At 35.4% G+C, this 11288-nt stretch overlaps 1 pseudogene; it reads left to right on the plus strand.

Annotated features, from left to right (window-relative positions):
* Positions 1–298: 298 nt before the first annotated feature.
* On the plus strand, positions 299–434 carry LOC103349557 (thymosin beta-15A pseudogene; annotated as a pseudogene).
* The last annotated feature ends 10854 nt before the right edge of the window (positions 435–11288 follow it).

Genomic DNA, 11288 nt, shown 5'->3' on the forward strand with positions numbered 1-11288 from the left:
GAGAGGTCTTTCATGTGCTGGTTCACTCCCCAGATGGCCGCAACTGCCGGAGCTGCACTGGTCCAAACCAGGAGCCAGGAGCTTCTTCCAGGCCTCCCATGCAGGTGCAGGGGCCCAAGTACTTGGGCCATCTTCTACTGCTTTCCCAGGCCACAGCAGAGGGCAAGATTAGAAGTGGAGCAGCCGGGTCTCTAACCGGCGCCCGTATGGGATGTGGACACTGCAGGCAGCGGCTTTACCCTCTATGCCACAGTGCCAGAGCTCCTCAAGTCTTCTTACATTCTGTCTTTTAGGCAAGATGAGTGACAAATCAAGTATTTCAGAAGGGCAAAGTTTGACAAGTCAAAACTGAAGAGAACGAACACTGTAGAAAACATACTCTTCTCTCAAAGGAAACTGTTCAGCAGGAGAAAGAAAGTGTTCAAACATCCTAAAATGATGATTTCCTCCCAAGTACAAAGTCACTACAGTGCCGGAGAGTTTGGTTTTAGTCTATTTTTTGTTAACCTGTTTATTTGTAGGGATTTTAAACACCTCATGATGTTTTCTCATATATATTTCCTGACTAAGGAGTCAGAGGTAGTCAGTGTTCTCTGAAGTTTGTTTTTAGACTTCCTGGTGATGCTTAAATTCCAAATGGCACATGTTGTTAAAAATATCACCATTGATTACCTCTTTGTATGTGTAGTCCTTTACAAGATAAGCAAATTTTAATCTTCTACACCTTATGCCTCCATTGGTCCAAGATCTTCAGGAAGTTGCAATGCTTTTGCACCTTCTCATATTTTCATTTCTAATGTAGCAATAAAATAGCAAATAGCATCATTAAAAATAAAATAAAATGAAATTTCTTATTTTGGAAGGTTGATGTGGTAATCTTTGAGGAAATGACAAGGAAAAAGCATTCAACTGTGTTAGGAAGATAAGTACATATCAAGAAAGGAAAAAAATGATTAAAATGCCAGAACCTTTTGGTGCTTGCTGATACTCTTAAAATGGCACATTTAAGAAAATACAAAATATTGATAATGTTTGATTTCCTATTTGCTTATATTTAGCCAAAAATAAAAACAAAATGATATGGGACTATTTCAAATTTACTGTATATAAGTGAAATAGACATCCTTTCATAGACTAACTATTTTTGCAATCTATGGTCTTTTTATTAGTGGAGTTCTTTATTGAGTGGAGCATTAAGCCTTTGACTATAGTGTGAGTTAAAATGTTATCTCAAAAAAGAATAAATAAACAAATAAAAATCTAAAATAAAATACCCAAAGCATAGATCATGAAAAGCTTTAGGATTCTCTATAGTCAGGTCTGCAGTCCATTGTTATGAACAATGAAGGATGTTGATGAAATACATTCATCATTTATCTTTAAATTGTGGCAAATACTGACAAATGTGTGTAAATTGGATATAGTCCCTTAAAAACTTATATTGTTTATCACGTCTATTACTTGTTTAAACAAAATGGTAAAAACAAAAGGTTACTACTATATATTTTTTAAAAGTGGACAATTATAAAACAGATGCAGTAAATAGTCAAGACCTCCTTAATCTCTTTCCTCCACCCATTTGACCATGAAGCATTGCCATCTGCTCATGTTTAGCCTGGGTGTTATTTATCTGAAGCATTTTTGAACACCACAAATCTTCCATTCAGAGAATAAGAAATTATGACAATGACAAAGGGAGACTGTTTATAGGCACATACTTTGAAATAGGTTAGAAAAGGATTTTTTTAGGAATGAGTGATTCTGATCCACACGATGCACTGAATGAGGGGGCACCAGGTTAATAGTCTAGTAATTAATCTATTGTTAATGTGTCTAAATATATCTTCAATTCTCTGTCCATTTCTCAGATTATGTCCTTAGAGAAGAAATTTAAATTATGTGAAGTTAAAAGGTGTAAGGACAGTTATCTTTCAGTAATTGCCCATTAATTTGAAGGAAGAATTCACATTGACTCCAGAAACCGAGATTTAATAGATCAACATTAACAATAATAACTCAAGTATGTTATAACCACAAAAGAAGGAAAATATGTAGTTTTTACTTATTCTCAAAATTAGTTAATACAATGAGTTTCAGGTTATAATTCAAAGTATAATCAACACTACTATAATGCTTGCTTTGAATTTTTTTGTCCAATGCAATTGATTTATTAGGAACAATTTAAGTATAGCATAAATTTTATGATTGCTTGTATGTGGTTTCCTCCATGAACACAGAAAATGCATCAAGTTCAACCCAATGGCATAATGATACACAAAACCATACATATCTACAAGTTATCTCAGGTCACGGCATGTGCTTTATGAGCCACCCCAATCTGCAATCAATGTTAGAATTTTCAGGCTGATTTCAGGTAACCTTATTTTTTTACAAAGATTTTTGGACATTTTCTCATATTGGGATTTCTGAAGAAGCACACATTATTGTAGATACATGAATAAGAGGATTCAGATAGAAAGATGAAAGTTCCCCAGCTGTGAAAGTCGGAGAGTTGAATTTCACAAAATTTCAAATGTCTTAACTAATATGTAACTTTATTATCTTTTGTCACAAATTCTGACAGTGGTACAGGATACAGCTGGGTTATATCAGATTTTGTGTCTTTTTATCCAAACCGTTTCAATTCTTCCTCTCTTATGTGAAAAATCTTATCATACTGACTTCCCTGATGGTCAGAAACGAGTATATGCAGTAATCCACCTGTGTATTTCTCAGCTTAACATAGTTTGAACATGAATAACAATGAAGTATGCAAGGGGAAACCATTCTGTGACTGATTTGCATTCATCTTAGTAAAAATCCCTAAATCAGTGCCAAGTCAGGCCATTCCTAGAGTTACAGTGGGGTAAGGAAGATAATAGAAACAAAAATGAAGAAAACAAGACAAATTAAACATTCATAGAGCATCATTGAGCTCTGGGACAATTTCAAGCATCCCTGTGTTCATTTAATTTCAGTTCTAGAATGAGATTAATCAGATCAGACAGTGAATCCAAGACAGACTGTGTCAGCACTAATATCAGAACAAAGACAATTATTAGGGATAAAAAAGATATTTTCAAAATAAAAAAAGATTATCTCATCTATGAAATACAGCAGGTCTACACATTTTTAACATTAGATTTTGAAGTTATTTTTTCAGTCGTATTGCAAAATCAGAAATAGTTATTTAATGTTTTTTTCACAAACATACAAAATTTATATGTATGGAGTATCACATGATGTTTTGATGCATAAATATATGTTTAATGTCCCATCAGCTTACACATATCCATCTCCTCAAACATTTAACATTCATTTATGATAAAAAATTCAAAAATTCTTTTTTTTAGAGAGAGAAATGTATACAGTACAGTAACATTACTTATAATCACCCTCCTGTGCAATAGAACACCAAAATTTCTAAGTTGTTATTTATTTTCACTTCATTTGAATGGAAGGAGGGTGGGAGTGTTGAGGGAGGAGAGAGACAGAGAGATGTTCCAGACACTGCTTCTCTCCTTGCAACCCCACAACAAGAAGACCTGTATCTATAACTTGGTAGGCATTAATCAACATTGCCCCATCAGTCCCTTCCTTCTTCCCTTCTCAGTCTCTGGTAACCACCTTGTATGTTTAACGCTTACAACTACACTTTTAGATTTCACAAGTGAGACCATATGATGCTTGTCTGTCTGTGCGTGGTTTATATTACTTAACATAATGACCTCCAGGTTAATTTAGGCTGTTTTGTATTAGAAGGTTCTGTCTTTTTTATGGCTGAGTAGTATTCCATTGTACATGTTTTACATTTTCTTTATCCATTCATCAGTGGATGAACATTGGCGTTGTTTCTATTTGTTGGCTACTGTGAATAGTGGTACAATCAGCATGGGAGTGCAGACATCTCTTCAGTGGGTTGATTTCGTTTCCCTTGGCTATAAACCCAGATGTGGGATTGCTGGAACATATGGTAGCTCTATTTTTAGTTTTTTGAGGAAACTCCATGTGGTTTTCTGCCATTGCAATACTAACTACAATCTTACCAACAGTGTACAGTGTTGCGTTTTCTTTTTTTTTTTAAGTTTTATTTACTTTGTTGAGATGCAAAGCTCAGACAGAAAGAGGGAGGGACAGAGAGAAAGGTCTTCCATCTGCTGTTTTACACCCCAAATTGTCACAATAGCTGGAGCTGGGTCAATCTGAACCCACGAGATAAGAGCTTCTTCCAAGTCTCCCATACAGGTGCAGGGGTCCAAGCACTTGGGCCACTCTCCACTGCTTTCCCAGGCACTCAACAGAGAGCAGGATCAGAAGTGGAGCAGCCAGGATTCGAATCAGTGCATATATGGGATACATGCTTGACCCACTAGCCATGGCGCCAGCCCCCAGGGTTTCACTTCCCCACATCCTCTCGATCTTTTAATGTACCTTTTTGCCATTCATATGTCTTCCTTTGAGAAATGTCTGCTTTTATCTATATCCTATTATCAAATCGAATGATTTAGTTTTTGACTGTTGTTTGTGTCCCTTAGATATTCCAAGCATAAGCCCTTTGGCAGGCATATAACTCAGAGATACCTTCTCCCATTCTGTACTTCTCTTCATTCTGGTAATTGTTTCCTTGAAAGTGCAGAATTATTTTAATTGATGTGATCCCATTGCTGTATTTTTCTTGCTTTTAGATTCTCATTGAGAAAAAAATGAACAACCGACGAACCTTGCCGCGAAGTTTCCCTGTTTTCTGCTAATAACTTCAAGGTTTCTGGTATTACATATATGTCTCCAGCCCATTATGAGTGAGAAATAGGGGTGTAATTTCATTCTTATGCATGTGAACATTCAATGTTCCCAGCACCATGTATTGAAATGACTGTCCTTTTCTTCTATGATTTTTCTTAGCACATTTGTCAAAGATCAGTTGACTTGAGATTCATGGGTTAACTTCCAATGTGTCTGTTGTGTTCCATTGATCTATGTATGCATCCATTTTTAAGCCAATTCCAATCTCTTTAAATTACTGTAGATTTCTAATATATTTCAAGGTCAGGTATGTATTTACTAGTGCTTTCTTTGCTGTTGTCCAAATTTTCTCTGGCTATTCACTGTCTTTTGTGGCTCATAAAGAATTTAATGGGTGTTTTTTTTTTTTAGTTTTGTAAAAAATGCCATTTGTACTTTGACAAGGATTGCATTGATTTATAAATTGTATGGGCTGCATAGGCATTTTAATGATTTTGATCTTCCAAAGCATGGAAGTGTGTGTGTGTGTGTAATTTATATCATGTCTTTTTTAATTTCTCCCATTAATGATTTATAGTTTTCATTGTATATAACTTTCAATTCTTTAGTTAAATTTTACTTCTACATCTTTTTGTAGCTATTGGTAATGGGACTGCTTTCTTGATATATTTTTTAGACAACTTGCTGTTGGTATATAGCAATGCTACTGATTTTGGCATGTTGACTTCAAATCATGCAACCTTACTAAATTTATTAGTTCTAACAGCTGTTTGGAAGAATATTTGGGTCTTTCTATAAGTATGATCATGCCATCTATGTCATATGTCATATATGTTTTTTATTATTTTGAAGTACATTCTGTCTTACTGAATTTGTTCAGTTTCCATCATAAAAGGAGTTTGGGTTTTATGAAATACCTTTTCTGCATGGAGAGGATCAGATGATGTTTGTTCCTCATTGAGTTGTATCTTGCATGTTGATATCCATGTGTTGGACTATCCTTACATCCTTGGTATGAATCCCACTTGATACTAGTGAATAATTCTCTTTTTTTTAAGATTTATTTTTTTATTTATTGGAAAGACAGAGTTACAAAGAGAGGTGGAGACAGAGATAGAGAGAGAGAGAGGTCTTCCATCTGCTAGCTCATTCACCAGATGGCTGCAACTGCCAGAGCCGAGCAGATTCGAAGCCAGGAGCTGATCTGAAGCCAGGAGTCAGGAGCCACCTCTGGGTATCCCACGTGGGGACAGGGGCCCAAGGACCTGAGCCATCCTCCTCTGCTTTCCCAGGTGCATGAACAGGGAGCTGGATTGGAAGTGGAGCAGCTAGGGCTCAAACATGTGCCCACATGGGATGCTGGTGTCACAGGCCAGGGATTTAGCCCGCTGCATCAAGGCACCAGCCCTAGTGAATAATATTCTTAATGTGCTATTGAATTTGGTCTCCTTGTATTTTATTGAGTATTTTTGCATCTATGTCCATCAAGGATATTGGCCTGTCACCTTCTTTTTGTTGCTGTTTTTGTGTTCTCGTTTGATTTTGGTATCAATGTCATGCTGTAAATGAGATAGGAAGAATCTCTTCTTTTTTTGTAATATTTTAAGATGAATTGGTGTTATTCTTTACATGTTTGGTAGAATTCAGCAACAAAGGCATATGGTCCTGGGCTTTTCTTAGATGGAAGGCTTTTTATTACTGGTTCAATTGTGCTGCTCATTATTGACCTGTTTATTCTATTTCCTCATGACTCAATCTTGTTAAGGTATATGTGTCCAACAATGTGTCTATTTCTCCTAGATTATCAGATTTGTTTTCATATAATTGGTTAGAGTTATAGCTAACAATTCTTTATATTTCTGTGGTGTCAGTATTACTTATTGTAGGGTTAATATGAGTATAAAATGAACTGAAAATAGATTTTTGTTAAAAAAAATGGGAATAAGAGAGGGAGGAAGTAGAAAGGTGGAGTGTGGGTTGGAGGGAGGGAAGAATCACTATGTTCCTAAATTTGCATATATGAAGTACATGAAATTTGTATTCCTTAGATAAAATATTTAAAAATAGGAAAAAATAAAAAATTGTGAAAGAGACGTTTATGAGAAGTTTTTCATATGATTGTCAAGAAAAAAATCCTCCATTCCAACTCCTAGTTTATCTTTGAGAACAGTTCACTACTGAAGACAATTTTTTCTTTATTATGTCATAGGAATCTATTTTATCAAAATGTAGATATATTGTGAACTTGTCTGAATTTAAAAATTAAGTGGGTTTTTTAGAGAATGAGACCCATAAGTAAATAAAATAATTTTCCTTTTATTTTCAGGAAGTGGCCATATTAACCTTATGAGGAAAAAGTCATTTTGAGGATTGAGTATAAATTTAGCATATTGTGTGCTGAATTTAATTAAATTGGAAATAAGCATAATTTATTTAAATATCATTGCTGATTTTAATGAAAATGTGAAAATTAAGATACTGTACTTTACTAATAGGTCAGCAATAACTAAGCCTCTTATAATTCATTTCCCTGAATTAATACATAAACATCCAAAAAACAGTGAACTCTGGTTTTTCTCTTTTTCTTACAGTAGTATGGTTGTAAATGTAGGCATAAAGGAGAGGTCCATATCTAATTAAGTATGTAAGTGTCTATCTTCAAAGTATTCATCAGAGGAAATTTGACTTCAAAAATTTCAAGCTATACTATTTCAAATGTCTATTGAGCATTAAAATACACTTTGATAGGACAGATATTCATTCTGTTTGTGTTTTAGATACACTCACAAACAAACATGTTAACCCTTTGGCTGCAAATTCTTCTGGTAGTTAAGGAAGATTGGTGTCACCCTTGAGAAAACAACAAGCAATTCTAAAAACATTTATGAATATGGGAAACTATTTTGATTTTTATTGGGATTTGTTTTATTTTGACTAATTTCTTAGTTCTGTCCAGTCGAGTCACTGGAACATCTTCAACACAGGAATATGTATCTCTGCTTAACAGAATAAGAATTTGTGCTTACCAAAACGCTAGTTTATATTTATTTTATTCAGTGTGTGTTTATTTTTTTTAACTTTAATTTATCTCTGTCTCTTCGTATATCTCTGAGCTGGTTTGGCTATTTTCACATGAACATTCTTGTGCTTTTTACTGCATTATAATATTGTGGTGGAAAATTATTCTGTATCCTTATTCTCACTGTTTCACAGATTTTTCTCCCTAATACTTCTGTATGAAAAAAACAGGTTAAGAAAGCCATTCAACTGTAAACATGGGTCATTTATTTCAGAAAAATGAAGGATTACTCAGAGGTCACAGCTCGGCATCCTGAAGAGCAATTCCTTGGCAATCGAACCAGTTCTGAATCATAAAACTGGTGACTGCTTTTCAGAATCCTTGTGGAGCAGTTTCTGTAAGCCACTTAACATTTGGAATGAAATGATTTGGAATGGTAATGTGTGTTTTTCGTTCTTGTCAATGATTCCACACTGTATTTTGAGTTTCTAAAGTGCAGATTACATGTCTCTAATGTTCACTGATATCAGGTCAGGGAAACTGTATTGAGTAGCTTCATTTTTACATTGGGGCTTGATTTAGATAATATCATATTGTTCAAGCTTGAGTTCATGATGTAATGTGATATTAGAGATAATGGAAAGAAATATGAGTGATATATGAATCCTTAGGGTGTATATCTCAGCCTGCAATGAACTCCTATTTTTTTTTTTTTTTTGACAGGCAGAGTTATACAGTGAGAGAAAGAGACAGAGAGAAAGGTCTTCCTTTTCCATTGATTCACTCCCAAATGGCCGCTACGGCTGGCACACTGTGCTGTTCTGAAACCAGGAGCCAGGTGCTTCTTCCTGGTCTCCCATGCAGGTGCAGGGCCGAAGCACTTGGGCCATCCTCCACTGCCTTCCCAGGCCACAGCAGAGAGCTGGACTGGAAGAGGAGCAACAGGGACAGAATCCGGTGCCTGGACTGGGACTAGAATCCGAGGTGCTGATGCCACAGGCGGAGGATTAGCCTAGTGAGCTGCGGTGCTGGCCAATGAACTCTTATTTTATTGACCCTGTGGAAACTTGTTCCATGATCTTTATAAATATAGGATTATATGAGGAGTTCCCACTTTATGATAAATGAAGACAATGAAATACTATGTACACTTCAAAAACATTTTGAGCCAAATATATTTGTACTAATTTCTTATAACCTACCTGAACAGGATATGAGGCACTAAGAAAAATAAGACATTGGTTTGAAAGGAGACACTGTCTGGGCATTGTGAGCTCTGATGAAAGTAAAGCAAGAACAAACCTCAAACTTGTGGTGAAGCTGAGGTGGAAAAATGTTGACACCATTGATGATTTTTGAAAATTGTACAAGGACAATGCCCTAAACAAATGGGCAGTTCATAAATAAGCTACTCATTTTAATATTGGATGAGATGATGTTTCGGATGAAGCCCAAAGCAGCAAATCATCCACATCAATTTATAGAGAAAAAGTTAACTTATTTGTGCATGCCCTGCTGTCTTAGGAGGAGCAATGATTAGTGACACAAAAAAACTCAACATCATCAACATCTCAATTGATTTAGATTACAAAATTCTGGTTGAAAAATTGAAGGTCAGCAAACATTCTACTTGATGGGTGTCAGAAGTTTTAAGCCCATAATAGCTACATACAAGAGTAAAATTTTCATTGGAATGTTTAGACAAATGATATCAAGATTCAATAGCATTCCTTTGAAGAATTGGACAGGAGTTGAAGCGCAGCTTTCCAGTAGGGATTAGAAGACAAAGCACAATCAAAATAATGGCTCCCAGGAATAGAAGGGGTACAATTAAAGCATACGTGAACTGTTCAAGAGCATAGGTCTTGGAAACATATTCTCAGTATGCTCATGACATTTTGGTTATTGACTTCCTGTTTGTTAGGAGAATAACCAAAATTTCAGGAGTAAAACGCTGGAAAATCTCCATCAGCGAGTCCTTTGCATCAAACAAATGCAATTATGTGTATTTTGATGGGAAAACATTAACATTCAGTTCTGATTTGGCTCCTTCTGATTTCCCATTGTTTCTTAATTCATAAAAAAAGCCTAGATAGCACTAATTTTCCTTCAGTTAACAATGTACAAACACCCCATTGAGACTGTTAAATTCCTAGGATCCTTGGTTCCTTTGAGATAGACTTAATGACTGATATCATCACTTAGCTAGTATCCTGAAACTTACATTGAAAAATGAGTTTATATTTTTGTTAGCTTTTGATCACTTAATTTCAATTGCCATGAACTTTGAAATACCCTCATATAATTTGGTAAATTCATAGCAAGCAGCATAATAACACAGACTAAATGTCCACCTCTGAACAATTTCTAAATTAGGTCTTACATAAGATGTCTTAATGACATGCATTTGCTTAATAGGGAAATCATCCAACATTATAGTGAGGTTCCAATAAGATTCATTTATTTAAAAGGCAGAGCAATGTGAGAATGGGCGACACAGAAAGATGATCTTGCATTTACTGGTTCAATTCTGAAATGATTGCAACAGCTACTGCTGGGTCAGGCTGAAGCCAGGAACTCCATGCTGGTCTCCTACACTGGTGGTGGGGGCCCAATCATGTGTACCACCTTTGGCTGCCTTCCCAGGCATATCTGCAGGAAGCTGAATAAGAAGCAGAGTGGCCAGGACTTGAGCCACCACTCTAATATGAGTTGCCAACACTGAAAGTGGCAGATTAACTTGCCACAATGCTTGCCCCCAACATGTAGTAAGTTTAATCATTCTGGAATCTCTATGATGTGAGAATGTTAACTCAGCAACATTTATAGACCTTAAGCAAAAGCACTGAACCTCAGAAGAAGCCCAAGGTGATGTCTCACCCACCAGTCAGCACCAACTTGTCAACCATATGAGTGAACTCACTTGGGAACAGGTTTTCCTGCTCCAGTTAAGCCAGCAGTAATAGTACAAAATGAAGCAGGAAAACATAGCTCCATCAAAGCTTGACAAATCTGTACAGCTATGAGCAAATAGAGCAAACCATTTTTTCTAAGCCAGTGATATTTGAGGTAGTTTATTCTATAGCAAGATATAACCGAATCACTATTTTTATTGTTTTTGTTGTGTATATTTATCTATTTGATCATTAATAGGCAATATTTTCATCTAGTTATTTCTCATTAAAACGTTAGAAACAATTGGTATGTGTTTACACAGTCATTAATTTATGACCAACAGATTTTCTCATTTCTCTCTTTGTTACTAACACACACATATACTGATGTAGATAAATATATGCAAATATATTTTGATCATTAAGTATTTGATACTTCAAAAATAAGATTAAAACTTTGTTGATTCAGCAGCAAAAATGTAGTTACACAGGATGTTAAGTTTTTTTATGAAATAAGAAATGACGTTTGGAAAATATGCAAGTGACAAATATAATCAGTTTTGCTACTTAATAGTCAAAACTTGTATTTATACACAGTGGCTTGTTGAGAATAATTTATCACCAGTATTTTC

This window comes from Oryctolagus cuniculus, chromosome 14 (genome assembly GCF_051225735.1).
Source record: "Oryctolagus cuniculus isolate XC-2025 breed Fujian yellow rabbit chromosome 14, ASM5122573v1, whole genome shotgun sequence".
NCBI classification, from domain to species: Eukaryota; Metazoa; Chordata; class Mammalia; order Lagomorpha; family Leporidae; genus Oryctolagus; species Oryctolagus cuniculus.